This window comes from Coturnix japonica, chromosome 1 (assembly GCF_001577835.2).
Source record: "Coturnix japonica isolate 7356 chromosome 1, Coturnix japonica 2.1, whole genome shotgun sequence".
NCBI classification, from domain to species: Eukaryota; Metazoa; Chordata; class Aves; order Galliformes; family Phasianidae; genus Coturnix; species Coturnix japonica.
The window spans coordinates 75,096,752-75,111,874 of record NC_029516.1 but is presented as its reverse complement, the minus strand read 5'-3'; the positions used below and the strand labels follow the sequence as shown (position 1 = coordinate 75,111,874).

The window sequence follows — 15,123 nt, the reverse complement described above, 5'->3', positions numbered from 1 at the left end:
GCTGCGGAGGACCGGAGGGCACTGTGGCTCAGACTGGAGAGTGTTGAGTTGGGATTGCAGGGAGCTTTTCTCATCCAAAGTTTTTTCTGGCGTCAGTCTAAGACTCTCTTTCTCGTACCAGATTGAGTCTGTTGGTACAGGAGATCTTTCTCTCCAGCTTCAAAAGCTTTTTCTCTCTCTACCTTCTCATCCCAAAGTTTTTGCTGCGTCAGCTCTAAGACTCTCTTTCTCGTACCAGATTGAGTCTCGTTGGTACAGGAGATCTTTTCTCTCAGCTTCAAAAGCTTTTTCTCTCTCTACCTTCTCATCCCAAAGTTTTGCTGCGTCAGCTCTAAGACTCTCTTTCTCGTACCAGATTGAGTCTCGTTGGTACAGGAGATCTTTTCTCTCAGCTTCAAAAGCTTTTTCTCTCTCTACCTTCTCAGTCCAAAGTTTTTCTGCTCAGCTCTAAGACTCTCTCTCTCAGGAATGGTATTGACTAAGGCCCAATAAGCATTAGCTGGCCCAAATCATTTGTGCCTCCTGAATCTGCTTGAGCCACAACATTCCTGCTCAAATATGCAATCAAACTCTCAGGATTTCTTAAGTGTTTCAGGATTGAAGCTCCATAACACTGAAGATGTCCTGTCCTTTGAGAATCTCTTCAATCTCCCTGTCACTCAGTATTTTCTGTTTTTGGGGAAGACTTCCTCCGATGTTATAAATCCAGATACTGGTGAGATTATTACAATAATCAACAGTAAGATCAGGGAGATTAAGAGTGTGGCCCACTGATCATTCAAGAACTGCATAAAGGATTCATAGAAAGAAAGAGGAGCACGCTTAAAAATCACCATTTTCTGTATAATTAGTTGCATTAGTTGCTCCCTCTGGAGCTGTATACAGATACGAAGTGAGCATTGCTAACCATGCTTTCAAATCCATTATACAATTGTATAGCTCCATAAGAAAAAAGTGGCTAGCTTAAACATGGCCCAATATGTTCGGAGGTCTCAAAAAAGGAACAATGGCACACAGTCCCTGGTAAAACAAATTTAGTAGAGAAAACATTTTTTTTTCCCTCCAATAGAGAGAAAAAAATAAAAGAAAACAAAGCTCAGCAGTGTTTATAAAATATACCGGAGTATTGGCAGTCCGCCTGGACTTTCAAGGTCAAGCTCGCAGGTGCAGAATCCCAAACACGAGATAGCTCCTTAACAGGGAAAAACTCGTAGCTCTGTTAAAAGCTAAAGAGCAACAGAAGAAAACACAGAAAAAACAGCAACTCAATTTGCCCGCATTCTCCACCAAAATCTGTCACGGTTTGAACTAAAAATCTACCTGCGTCCGTGACAGGGGGCGTGGGCCCGAGGGGCCCTAGGCCTAAAAGAAAAGTTAATTAGAAAAGAAAACAGCGGCAACGATCTAAGGAGGCACACTTATTTACTAAATACTATATCGAAATCAGGATAACACAATATAATACAATATAATTGAAAATTGAGCTAACGAATCAAGCAAAATAGGAGAGAGAATGAGTCCCGTAAACGAGAGGCCTACTGTGAATCTAGGCGAACGGCTGAAGGCTCCCACACACTCCCCTGACCGCCAGAACTCGAAAGACGTCAGTCTGTTCTGCGACAGAATATAGAGTCCAGGTCCCGTGACCTATCGTGTTGTTCCCTGGGAGATGTAGTCTTCTTCTGTAAGTTGCAGATTCAGTAAAATTATTCATGCTTTGTATGATGTTATGATGTGGAATACTGATAGCAAAAATTACAAAATTATTAAACCATGACAGAATCTCACGTAAATACCATGCTGATGAGTGAATGGCAGGTTTTAGTCTTTGTAGACCAGCACCAGCACCTGTCAGACAGGGAGGTGGTCAGCTCTGTTACCAGCTGTGATTGCAGGACCATGCTACCAAGCCATGTTGGCGAATCCTCCTCCCCTTATACCCCACAAGCACTGTTGAGGGCTGGGTGTTGTGAGCGAGCAGCCAAGCCTTGTTTTGTTCTGCACAATCTGCAGCTGACAACCTTTTGTTTTCATTTGCTGCTGCCGTTTGTGGCTCTGGCATGGCAAACACAGAACAAGCATTACCAAAAGCAGAGCCCCATATGGAGGTGGTAGTTTGTATCTGGAATTGATCCAAATTGATTGAGTCTTCCTTCTCCCTTCACATGCTTAGCAGAAACCAGGAAATATCTTCAAGGGATTTTTCTTTTCTAATTCCTGCTTATTCTTTCTGTAAAGGGCTGGCAATCTGTAAACATCCCCAAAGCATGAGGTGTGTTCTAAACATTTGCTTTCTCAGGTTTCAGGTCTGTTTATACTACGATAAGACTAAATAAAAGAAGGGCAATTGAAGCATCTCCCTGCTTGTTTTTCTGCCTGGTATTTCAAGTCACTCTGGAACAGTGGAACCCAGATAAGGGATTCCCACTACTGTCAATCCTGTATTTCTTTTATTTTGCATGTCCTGGGATCCCACAGATTTTGTTAGATGACAGTTAGCCAATGGCAGCACCAGATCTGCCAGCAGGAATCTTCTATGTTGAGGCTACAGATTTATGTCTCATCTTCTTGTGCTGTGTGTAATCCTACTGATGCAGAATAAGGACATAAGGAATACAAATTCTTGCCTTCTGATTTCATAGTATTTCACAACACCTTCATGCACTTTATTTCTGCAGGGGACAATATGTAATGCAGGGCAGTAAGGAGAATTGCTAGGGCATTAGGAAGTGCTTGTTGTGATCAGTGAGTCTTATCAGCTCTTGGGCATGAACAAATCAGTCCTATGAAGGTTCTCCTTTATTTTTTCTTTTTTTCCCTTTTCTATTTTTCCCTTTTTTTTTCTTTTTTCATTTTCATATTCATTTTCTTTCTTTTTCTTTTGTCCTTTTTCTTTTCCTTTTGCTTCTTCTTTCTTCTTCATCTTCTCTTCCCTTTTTTCCCCTCTGTATCAATGTTTTCATCTCTCTCCCCCTTTTTTCCTTTTCTTCCTTTTTTTCATTTCTCTTTACCTTTCCTTCTCCCTTCTCCTCCTTCTCCTTTTTAATCTCCTCTTCTTTGAGCACCCAATTTTATTTTAGCATTCTCTTCCAAATTTTCAGAAAGCTCTGGCCTCAAACAGGAGCTGATGTAACAAAACCTCATGAGAGAGGTCTATTCTTATTATATTTCTGGCCTGATTTTTCTATCGAGAGAGATGGATTCTCTCTGATGTTCAGGGTGGTATCTACAATTTCAGATGTTTCCCTTGATCCCTGTGGCACTTGACCAGAACACATTCTCTGTTGGACACTAAGTACTTGTCCACTTGCAAGAGGGAAAAAAATCACTACACAGGTAAACTGCTGTCAGTTTGGAGAGCAGAAAGGTTGGAAAAACAGACAGCATATAGTATGGAAAGAGCATACCATAAAATGACACTTGAGGCCCCAAGAGTAATGATTACTCTTCAGGTCAGGTTTTCCTGCACCTGAGGTATGTTACCTGCTTGAAGAATTTTTCTTTACTGTAATGTTAGTAAACAAGGTACTTGATTTACAAAGAAGACTCTGAAAGACAGAGTGATATAGATGACATTTCCTCCACAACACACAGGTGATGGGACTATTCCCAAGGAGGAAGTGTTGGCTTATAGACAGGCCACTTTCAAGTGAGGTACCAAGCACTCTACAGTACCATTCCATCAACCATCTGTTTAACCTGGCACTGTCTGTAAGCCCTCAGTTAGTTTGCCTTTTTCTGTAGATTTGTTGGCCTTTTAAAATCTGGCTTGATCATATCTGTACAAACTAAGGCTGAAGATGTGACTTGGGTTGTGAAAGAAATGAAAACCAGAGAAACCAGAGAACTGGAAGATGGTTGTTTCAGACTCACTCCTGGGGTATCGTTTTGGGAGCTCAGCAGCACAGGCCTCTGTCACTGAAGTCTGTGTAGAAAACATTGATAGTCCTACAGTTCTGTAAAATCTGTGGTGGATCAAAATCAAGTTTTCTACATAAACCTTGTTAAAGGCTTTGCAAATCAAATCCTGCCTCCTCGGTGCTTTTCCCCATGGGTTTTGTTGTGCCTCAACAGATACATAGCAAATCTGGAAGGCAAACATGATAGTGATGATGCCCAGGGAGGGAGGAAAATTGAGTACATTGCCTTCATGCTGCTGAATAAATGCAGACAAGGGCAGAAGGGATGGGGGAACCCACTGTGTTTCACTGAAGTGAGAAGAGTTGCTTGAGAACCATTTCCATGGCAGCAGTTCTGTTGAGTTAGTAGTATTTTTACACAACAAACTAGAACTGCAATTCAAAAAACCAAAGGCATAAACAAGAACAACAAAATAACCTTAATGATTATTTCTGTCTTTAAGATGTATTTCACTTTTGCTGTCTCATTTTCCTTTCTTTTTTCCTTTGGAGAAAAATGTCTAAGATGTCTGTGTCAATTGCTACACAATAGCACATAAAATGAGAAAACTTTTCCAGTCTTTCTCTCCTCTTGTTTTAGAATTTCATTCAGGCCTGTAAACAGATGCATTCTTCACTGCATTAAGTAGTTTATTCCATTTTTAATCAGCCACATGATGCTATCCAAATATAATTTAACCTATAATCGTCTTTTGTCCAGAAGCCAGAATTTGTATTGTTAGTAAGAACTCATTAAGGTGGCATTCTCAGATTTTTAATTTTTTTCTGAGCGCTGCCAAGTAATTAAGTTACAATATATTCAGAGGTTTGAAAGGCTGTAGTCTGAGCACTCTCCCTAACTATAAGATAACAGTTCTGAGAACTAACTATCCCGTTGGTACAATTAGCCACTTCTGGTAACAGCAGGTCCAGCCTGGTCCACAGAATCACAGAATCACAGAATGACCCAGGTTGGAAGGGACCTCAAGGATCATGTAGTTCCAACCCCCCTGCCTGGCAGAGCCACCAAACATACACCTTTACTAGATCAGGTTGCCCAGGGCCCCGTCCAACCTGGTCTTGAACACCTCCAAGGACGGGGCATCCACAACCTCCCTGGGTAGCCTGTTCCAGGACCTAACCACTCTCCTAGTGAAGAACTTCCCCCTAACATCCAACCTAAATCTTCCCTCTTTCAACTTAAAACCATTTCCCCATGTCCTGCTACTGTCAGCCCTTTCGAAGAGTTTACTCCCCTCCTGAGGGGGTCCAGAGGCAACATGCCTGGTAATGCGTCATATCATAGCTTATATTGAGGTTCTCTTCTGCAGACAAGTCCAATCACCTCGATACAAGAACACCAAATATCCTTAAAAGTCTATACAGTGTGTGGTGTTGCTAGGAATGCTCCTGTTCTAAAATGCTAACTGTTTACCAAAGCAAGAAATCTGTGGCCTTTTTGTTTGCTAACAGATTGTGGCAGTGTGTGAGGCCAGGGCAGGTTCCGTTGAATTCTAGTGAGCTTGACCTAGCAGAGCTGAAGGGACTGCCAGGAAGTACCACTGTACGTGGCAATGAGGATCTGTGAACATAAGCAGATATTCTGGTACCATGGACGTTGTAGGTCTTAAATACATGCTCAGCCTTCAGATGAAAGGATCCCTACGTGTTTTATTATGCCGATTTACCTAATAATATTGTGCAAATTCCAAAGTACCAGTGTTTGGTAAACATTCACTTACCCGCCTCTGATATGGAGCAATTGCAGGAATCAATCATAATCACTCTCTAACAGCACGAAACAAACTGAGCTGTGATCCGTGGCTAGGGAAGGGAAGCCCTTATTCATTCAAATGACAGGACAAAGTCTTGTAGCTAATGCCCTTGCTGTAGTTTTATGTGTGCTTACCTTGTTCTTACAAAAGGAGAAGAAGAGATGAGTGCCAGGCTGGGGGCAAGGTACTACCTGATTGCCAGGATTGCCCAGGAGAGCTTTTCAGGGGTGCACAAGTACTGAGCCACAGAGATAACCAAGATCTCCTGGAGGTGTCCAAAAGAGTGACCAGGGTGAATGGAACCTCAGTTGTGGGCACTTGGGTTTGAGGAAGGGTTGAAGGGGAAGGTGAAAGGGCCCAGGCTTTTGAAAGACACCTGAAGGCTCCTCTCTCCAGTTCTACATGGTATTGCAGAGGTGGCTGTGCAGGATGCACTTCAGCACTTCCACAAGGTTTGTGTTTGGGCTGGGAAGGGTACTTCAGTTGGCTGGCACTTTGCTGCATGTACACAGCATGACATTGGTGCTCAGGATGGGAAGCAGTGTCAGCAGTGTCCAATGGAGCTGGCCCAGAAATTTCATTGTTAAGTTAAACCCTGTTGGCTATATTAACACACAAGGTGGTACAACAGTGGATTTATGTTCGTCACGACTGGTGACCCCTTTTTTTTTCTAGGTGTGGCTGCATTTTGATTGTTTTTTAATTCCTCCATACAAAGCATTTTAGTTTTATACGTTGCTTGCTCCAAAAGTAATGCCTCCTGTTTATTTCCATGGAAACTACAACAGCTATGAAGAGCACGTTAACACTATTTGATAGAGCAGATCCTCAGTTGTAAAACACTATTTTTCAACATAGTAATCACCATTAGCTGTGCATTCTCAACAGAAATGAACAAGAACCAGCATGCTATGCTTGTGAAAATTAGTGCCAGTGGAGGTGACCCACCATTGCTGTCACCACTGATGAAACAATGCACCCACTGCCTCACTGTGCTTATATCCACTGTACAGTCTCCATAACTGTTTAGAAAGTGTCAGTGAAGGCTGGTGAGAGCCATTTTTTCCACATGGAGGAATTCATTGATACCCCTTTTGCTTCATAAGCACTCCCATTTCAGACGCCATTCTACCAGACTGCCCCTTTGCTGCTATTTATTGCACAGCAACAAAATGTAATGGAATATTGGTGGAAAGATTCAGTCCCTACTGCCATATGACCAACATCTGCCTCTGATGTCCCAGACCAACATAATAAAATAGGAGGCATTAGTTTTGGAGCAGCTCTCATATTATATTTAAGCCTGTTTCAGGCTTACATGAGCCCAAACAATTGACCTAAAAATTCTAAGACAAAATGCTTTCTTTGATACAAGAAAAGTTGTATCAGTTTTAAAAAATTAAATGTGTTCTCATCAGCAAAACAGTGCCTTTAAGGATCAGGTCTCAGGTTCTGTATCTGCAAGTGAGTGCTGATTCAAGTAATCCAGTATCTTACAAGCTAGTCAGCACCCCACTGTGTCACACTGAGGCTCAAAATATACTTAAAGCAGCTGTGTGCTAAGACCATGCATGTGCCCACCCATTTGTTTACGCTACTATCCTGAATACACCAAGGTCAAAGCTTTAGTGTAACTTAGCTACGATTCTGTAAAGAGAAAATCCAATATGCTTTCCTTCTTGTTTTCAGAATAGTATGCTCTCTAACTTAACTTAAAACCTTTCCATTTCACTGGATAGCAAAATGTAATGAAAAAGTGAACCTGGCCAGAAGTAAATGGTGAAGGTAGATTCTTATTGTTCTGACCCTGCAAAGAGCAAATCCCAAACACACAAATCGGTGCTACGAACAGGAAAGCAAATCAGTTCCTTAGCATTCTCACAGCTATGTCTGAGTCATGGCATTTTAATAAACGCCACAGCGAATGCTATTACAAATTACCTAATTATTCGAGGAAGAAAATCCCAGCCTAGGCTTTTTTCTAACAAATCGCTTCTTGCTGTTGCTGTAGGATTACTCTGAAAAAGGATGGCCTTACACTGGCAGAACCTTGCTGGATGTCTGTGGACTCCTGTGGGAGTTTGCTATAACTGTAAGCTGTAGGAATCTGAAAATCAGGGTCTGGTGGTAGGTGCTGTATGGTGTATGGTTGAGCCAAAGAAGGATTTGTTGATCCCCATAACAGACTGTGGCTTAGATATATTCAGGGAGTTGGTCCCATATCTTCCACTGTCTTTTATGGTAAACATACTAAAGTTCAAAAACTTGTTTAGAACAAAGAAAGCAGTGTGTTTTTAGGAGCTGTGGGTAAACCTGGGCAGTAGCACATAAAGGAGTGTCTCTGTGAGGTAGTGAAAAAGCCGGAGGCAGTGATAGATTATCTGATATGCAGATGGGTTGTGTTGTTTTGCTGTAGAGAAAAACAGTGACTGCTGAAGCAAACATGGTGGTACCTAGCAGCTTGCTGCTGGCAGTAGTGCCAATGATGTGCTAGTCACAAGGAGAATGAAGCCAGTATACTGGCATCTCTCAGCACCTCCCACAAGCATTTGAGATATTGCAGGTTTTCTGAAGAAGAGCAGAGCATAGTAGGAATGAAATACTAGATTGAGTTGTGTCCTGCAGTTACCTTGTGTCCTTCCAGAAATCCTCTGAGGCCACTGAACCAAATGCATATACTTCACAATCCTTGAGTCAAGAAAACACAATGACACTGAAGAAGCTTTCCCTTCAAGAGATCTAGGAATAAGTAGGTTCTATTGCATGAGTGAAGTTGTTTACTGAATTGCTGCATGTATGGTTTTGATTTCGCAGTTGGCAAGGTGAGATTCCATCAGTAAACCATCACAGATGAAGTGAGATCCAGGAGTCAATAGAACCTGAGGGAATGGCATGAAACTGTGTCAGGGGAGGTCGGGGTGGGAGTTAGGAACAGGTTCTTCAGCAGCAGGTGCTGTGGGTCCTATAGCAGGCTCCCAAGCTGCCAGCGTTCAAGGAGTGTTTGAACACTGCTCTCAGACACAGGGTTTTATTTTTTGTGTGGTCCTGAGTAAAGTCAGGAGTTGGGCTCTATGATCCTTACAGGATATTCTATGATTCTATGATCAGAGTCAGGCTGTGACACATCAGACTGACCCTGCTGGCTTCTTAGAGTCACTGCTGCATATTCCTGGGGACATGCATACTATGCAAGCAAAATCCTGTGCTGTACGCTATGCAGAAGGTCTTTTAAACTATCTATCTGTGTACACCCAGGTGCAGAGAAGCATTGCACCAGAAATGAATCTTTCCCTGGGCAGGCACTGAGGGAAGAGGATTTATTCTTCTCTTCTTCAAGCGTCTCAAAGGCTAATCTTGATGGCACTGAAATCTGAGAACTGCTCTTTGCTGAATCTCTCCATCTGTGATCCACAGTGGACTTTGTTTTGCTTTGCTATACAGGCTTTGGGGCTGTGTTAGCAATCAGTTTTCGTGCTCGTGCTCATGGGAGAACAGCCTACTTTAAAATAAACAATTTTGCCTTGTTAGCATAGATCTTCAATTGTGGCTCCCGTGGAATAACTGGGCTGTGAACCTAGCTAAGATCTTGGAACAGATCTGCTCAGTTAAGATGGCAGGTTAAAGCCTCAGTTAGCATCTAACTTCTAAAGGTAGATGTGCTCTGAGATAAAATGTAAAGCTTGTTTTCTTTGTGCAAAGGTACGATATTGATTAATTCATTGTAACACATCAGGATTTCTGTTAGAACGAGAAGCTTGAAGAGAAATGTATATGTTTTGAGAGAAGGAAAAAGACAAGAATTACATATGAACAGCTACTGGAAAAATTTAGACATATCCAAGCCCTACTGCATCCATATAAAAGATGTTACATCATTTTAAACATTTCAAGTGCAGCACTCGTGTTTGGGGTGACCAATTATCCACCACATTTTCGTGTCTAGGGGAATGAAAAGTGTTACAGTAATTGCAGGGTTTGATCAATTGATGAGTCATTTAATGAAAAAAAATGTAGCAAAGAGCCCAAACATTAATTCAAATGCATTTTACGCCCCAGTCCTGTTTAATTATGCAGCTATGGTAACTTGGGTGGAAACTGATAAAGACTGTATCAAGTGTCTTAATAAGAGTTCATTTGTAAACAGTCTCTGAAGAGGATGATAAGTAGGACTACATCCTGACCTCTCCTGACTGGTGTTGCCTTTACTTAATCCAGCTGAAGAGCATGCACACATCATTAAAAAGAGTTTAGTAAAACTTCAGTAAAACTGGAGAGTCATCACCCTTTGAAAGGCAGAAAGAGGAATGTGTGACAGCTTGCGTTATGACCTAGAAACTAAATCTCTCCACTTTTTATATCTGTTCTGCACCAAAAGCAGAAACATAGCCCTGCCCCGCTCTAGGGATTATAAAGTGCAGTCACACAGCCTGTAAAAATGTATGGAAAATACATGTGTTCTCTGAATTTATCTTTTACTTTATTGTACTTCTAATCTACCTTGTTTTACCTATCTTTGGTATTCCGTGTTTGATAAAGCTATTCAGGAATGCAGCACCAAATGATGCCATGTTGCAGCTCTGCCATTTTTAGATGAGAATGTAGCCTCTCAGCTGTGCTCATCCTAGGTTGTGATACCTATCTTTACCCACAATTAAGGTTGCACAATTATTTTTGTTACAAGAGCCTCTTTTTTTTTTTTTCTTGCTATAAGTTTCTTACAACCTTCCTAAATTGTACTGTTCAGACTGAAATTTTACTTGCTAAGTGTCTTCGTTAGGCATCTTTTACTTCCTCATGCCCTTAATCATATGCTCTAACTTCTGGTTATCCCTGAAGTGGTCAGTCGGTTGGATTTGATGATCCCTGTAGGCCCCTTCCAATTGAACTATGCTATTCCATTCATGTTTAGCACATATGTTTGAAATTCCTTGGCAAACTAGGTGCTCAGGGCTTCCTTCTTCATTCCACCTGAATAGTTTCTCCTTTATCTCAAGGGGTGAAGGGCTGATGAGCAGCTAATGCTCCAGCCATGTGTAATAAGCCTTATGTGAGAGGCTAGGGTGAAGTTTTGATGTTGCCTTTCTTTACTTTCCTTGCTTTTAATACCTTAGAAGCTTTAGGGAGCTTAATTCACATAACACCATGAATGCTGCAGCCCTTCAGAAACCAGGACAGACCTTGTGACTGTATTCAGTCATTCAGTCCTTCATTATGGCATGACAATGGTATGGAGACTAGAGCAAAATACTTCTGAAGCAATGACGCCAAGGTGACATGCTCAAGAGCTACATCCACCTCTGGACTTTTGCTCATTATGCTCTCTCCTCTGGAACTTTCCCTTACTCTTCACTAAGAAGTTTCAAAGTATTGCCATTTTCTTTGTATCAGGCTTCTTTCTCTTGTTCCCTCTGCCTCTGGCTTGTGTTGATGTGAGGAAAGAGCACAAGCATGGCTAAAGGCAAGAGTTATGGCAAGTTGTCAAATTTTTTATCATGATAACTAGATATCATAAAAAAGGCAAAATTTGGGATTTAAAAAAAATATATTATTATTTTTAATATAATGTTCTATTTATGTTTTTCCTCTTCTGACAAAAGCTGTAGAAGCAGGTCTTTGAAATAAACACAGATCCAGAGTGGCTACATAGACAGGTCTATTGCAAGCACAGACAACATAGGTCACTGTCTTAGGCAGCAAACTGCCACAGATAGCAAAAAGCTTTGGCTGTTGGGTTAGGGTCCTTCCTTGGCAGCTGCTGGACCTTGGCATGTCTTGGAAGTTCCTATGACCTTGGCATATCTGACACCTCTTCTGTTTGTACCTTCCCTCCTGCTCTGACATGTCTCTCCTCTCTCAGCAACAGAGGTATCTTTGCCTGTGATGCTCAGTCAGCTTCTTCTGTAAGAGAACATGGAGTTACTGCTGATGACATTCTAGAATAAGATTCCTGAACATTACTTCACTTATTTAAAAACTTTTTAAGAGTTTTTCTTCTAAAATACAGAACATTGAGCTCTAGGAATGATCTACACAACTGACTAACACTTTGACACTCATGAGTAATGCAGACATATCAACCTCAACCCAACTCGGGAGCCCCACACCTTGTCCTTCCCACCATACTTACATTAAAAATAAAATTAAAAATTGATATTAGCAGAAACAAATGATGTCAAGAAATAATAATTAGTATGTGAACAAAACCAGCCAAAAACCAGACAAACAGTTTTCTGCATTCTGAGGTCAAATTTACTCCTGGTGTAGATATTACAAAATGGGCAAGCCCAACAACTTCACACTTGACTTGTGTTGTAGAGTACATCACGACTGATCATCCAGGCAAGATCACAAGGCAGCTCATCAGCTGCATTCGACTTAGAGAAAAAATTGCAAGGAGTTCATAAAGTTGGAAGTGTTCATGTTTGAGAAAGTTGCTGTGCTAGAGTGGCTTTAATACAGGATCTCTGATATCCTGCTGATGTTGCTTAACTCTCAGTACTAATGAGTTTAAGTGGCTTAGTTATCTTAAACTGCTCTAAAAGCTTTAACTGATTTAAGCAGTTTAGCTTAAAGTTATTCCAGTCATGGTTCATAGGGCTGACAAGTTCTGATTAAAGCAATCTATTGTCTGGTACTGTCAACTCATACTGTTCAGCTCTGATGGACGTTCAACATTTTGAGAACAGCATAAATTTCCAGGCTTTGTTTTTCCTTTTTCTTTGTTTCTTTTTTTCTAAATAGAGGGCTATCACATTAAAATAGAAGCTTTGCAACACTCACGGTCAAGGCAGACATAATTTTGCAACAGTAAGGATATTCCTAGCACTGGAACTAAGAGTTAGTCTGAAATTTGGAAACAATATTTCAGTGTTCTTTGGCATCAGAAATTTGACATTTCCTTTTTATTTTTCTCTTAGAATGATTCTCTTTGAATTTTCCTCTAGGAACAGATTACTTGAATAATAGTTTTTCAGTAGTTTCACATCTGCTCTGGAAAGTATGTGTTTGCATTGCCCACTCCAGCTTAAAGAAACATGGTTGGCAGTCCCAAAGTTTGCAATGGCTACTTCATTTTCATCCTGACAAAGTAAGAAGGACAACCAGCGCCTCTCCTTTCTCCTTGAGGAGGGAACATGCAGTTCCCATGAAAGAAGGCTGGGTCAAGACCCATTGGACCAGCCATCTGTCTGGAAGCATTTTTGTAAAAGGCAAAGATAAAGGACCATCATAAGCATCAGGAAGAGGTTAAGGGCGCAAAGAAGAGAAAAGAACAAAGACCTAGGCTGGGTGGGGACCACAGAGGGCTCCAAGGGTGGTGGTACAAGCCCTACCGCTGCGTGACAGTATGTGTCAGCTTCACTAATCATCATGTGGAGAGTGAAGATTTTTCCAGGACCAATTGATTGTAATCATATTCTGCATTAGCACTGCTTTGCTGAAAGGCTGTCTGGAGCTCAAGCTTCAAAGGAGGATTACAGCCCTGCCTTTCTTTTTAGTGTCCCTTACGCTAAAGGGTTCCAAGACAAGGTGGTTGGCCTCATCTTACAACTCCTCACTCCTGGTGAGAGTTTGTGTGCTCATTAGCAGTGAGATCCTCTAAGGAGGGGTTGCTGTGCTATTAACTCAGTTGGAAATGTAAGAATGGACCTTGCTGAGTGAATATTTATGTCTGAAAGATGTTTAACTTACTTGGCACACTGCTAGGAACACTTCACTAATAATAACTCAAGGAAGAGGAAAGAAGCAAGAGGTGTAGAACATTATGGCTGTCCATTCATCTCGGAGCACTGTCAGGAAAATCCTTCAACAGGTATATCTGAATTAAAAATTGTTTTTCCTGCTGCCACAAGTTACAATTAGTGAAAAGATCTGTTTGCTGCTGCATTTCAGATGAAGAGGTACATTTATGTGTTCCTTTTTTTTGTTTGTTTTTCTTATTTCCCAGGTGATGTCACTGAAATGCTAAAGAGGATAAGAGATAGATGAATAGCAAAGAATATGATAATGCCAATTGCATTTCTGTGGCCTTCAATTTATTTTTTAGACCATAGTGAGCACAGACACATTAGTCATAGGCACACATGACACTTCCTTTGGGTTTGTCTCACTTCCGTCATTTTAAGATCAGGCTCAGAGCATTCCTCTGCTCTCCTTTTACCAGTCATTCCCAGCCCTTTAGCACCATCATCACTTCACTGCTTTACATTATAAATACCTCCACCAACTGTCTTGTGAGGAAAGAGACTGCTACTGTACCCATGTCCTTCATGGGAAACCAAATGACGGCAGTATTTAGCGGTTTATCCAAGGTTGCACTGAAAACCTGGGTGAGTCAGGGAGCAGGACCTGCATCTCCCAAGTTGCAGCCTTTTTCTAAGGCTGCAGAGTTTATCAGAGGAAGCCTGCACCCTCCTAGCAAGCACATGTGAAATGCTGACCCTCTGTATTAGATCAGAATTTGGAAAAAATACATTAGCTCTTTAAATGTCAAAGGTTAACTGTTGCGTTTAGATAGGCACATTTTATTACTAAAGGCTCTGTGTTGTATATCCAAGTTTACATCATGTAAAAGTGTAATCAGTTCTGAAAGAGAGTATGGTAAAAATCTTACTGCAAGTAGCAATCCTATAAGAAATCAAACAGCTAGTACAAAAGACAGGAGATCATTTGTGTGTCTGTAGAATGGACCAATCTTTTCTAAAGAGCTAATGGGTGAGAGGGATCAGAAATTGAAACTACCTACCCAGTTCCTAATTGTCCCAGCAAGATCCCTCATTATGAGAAGTTATGAAAGAACCAAATGAAGTCACACAAATGACTGCATCTGGGTTATAGAAAAGAAGTGGAAAACACACTGGGAATCTAGAGAAAAATGCCTGCACAAACAACATAAAAGAAGCAAATGTAAAGCTCAGAGATGTTTTTCTGCTGGTGAAGTGAGCTATATTATACCCTTGCACATATTTGCCATGCAGTCAGAAAAGAAATGAGGAATAAAATCCAATTGGCCACGTGGTGTACAATGGTTTAACCTGTTCCTGAGACCATGAATTGACACAGCTAAGAGACAGTCCCCATGAGCATCCTTGTCTCAAAAAAGAATTACATCAAAGGGACAGGTGCTGCTGATCAACATTCTGTGCTAGATAACTAGGCGAGATAATGGGTTATGCTTTTATCTTAAGGAATTCCACTTTGTGAAAGATAACAAATTGCAATTGGCTAGTTGCAGTAAACAGAGAAAGGCTGAAAAAAAAAAATCACTTCCTTTGGCTAGGTTGGCAATCCAGAAAAAGTTAGAACCTTTACTTTCTAAGACTCAATCCTGTATGTGCAAAATAAGGTTAATATCCGTTTCCTACAACCTCTTAGAATTGTTCTGAGGATATGTCCATTAAGGTTGTAATAGATAGCAAGTGTGTTTTCATGGCTGTAGGGCACATGCATTG

At 41.1% G+C, this 15,123-nt stretch overlaps 1 protein-coding gene and 1 long non-coding RNA gene across 6 annotated transcripts in view; one reads left to right on the top strand and one right to left on the bottom strand.

The window, feature by feature from the left end:
- Window positions 1–15,123, top strand: part of LOC107320504 — a 258,990-nt gene that overhangs the window by 198,044 nt on the left and 45,823 nt on the right. The gene's annotated exons all lie outside the window — the stretch shown is intronic.
- The window catches only part of NME7 (NME/NM23 family member 7), a 140,699-nt gene continuing 136,890 nt past the window's right edge, over window positions 11,315–15,123 (bottom strand). The window contains exon 14 of the mRNA XM_015875307.1: window positions 11,315–11,572. The gene's annotated coding sequence lies outside the window, so the exon portion shown is untranslated. The remainder of the gene's footprint in view (window positions 11,573–15,123) is intronic.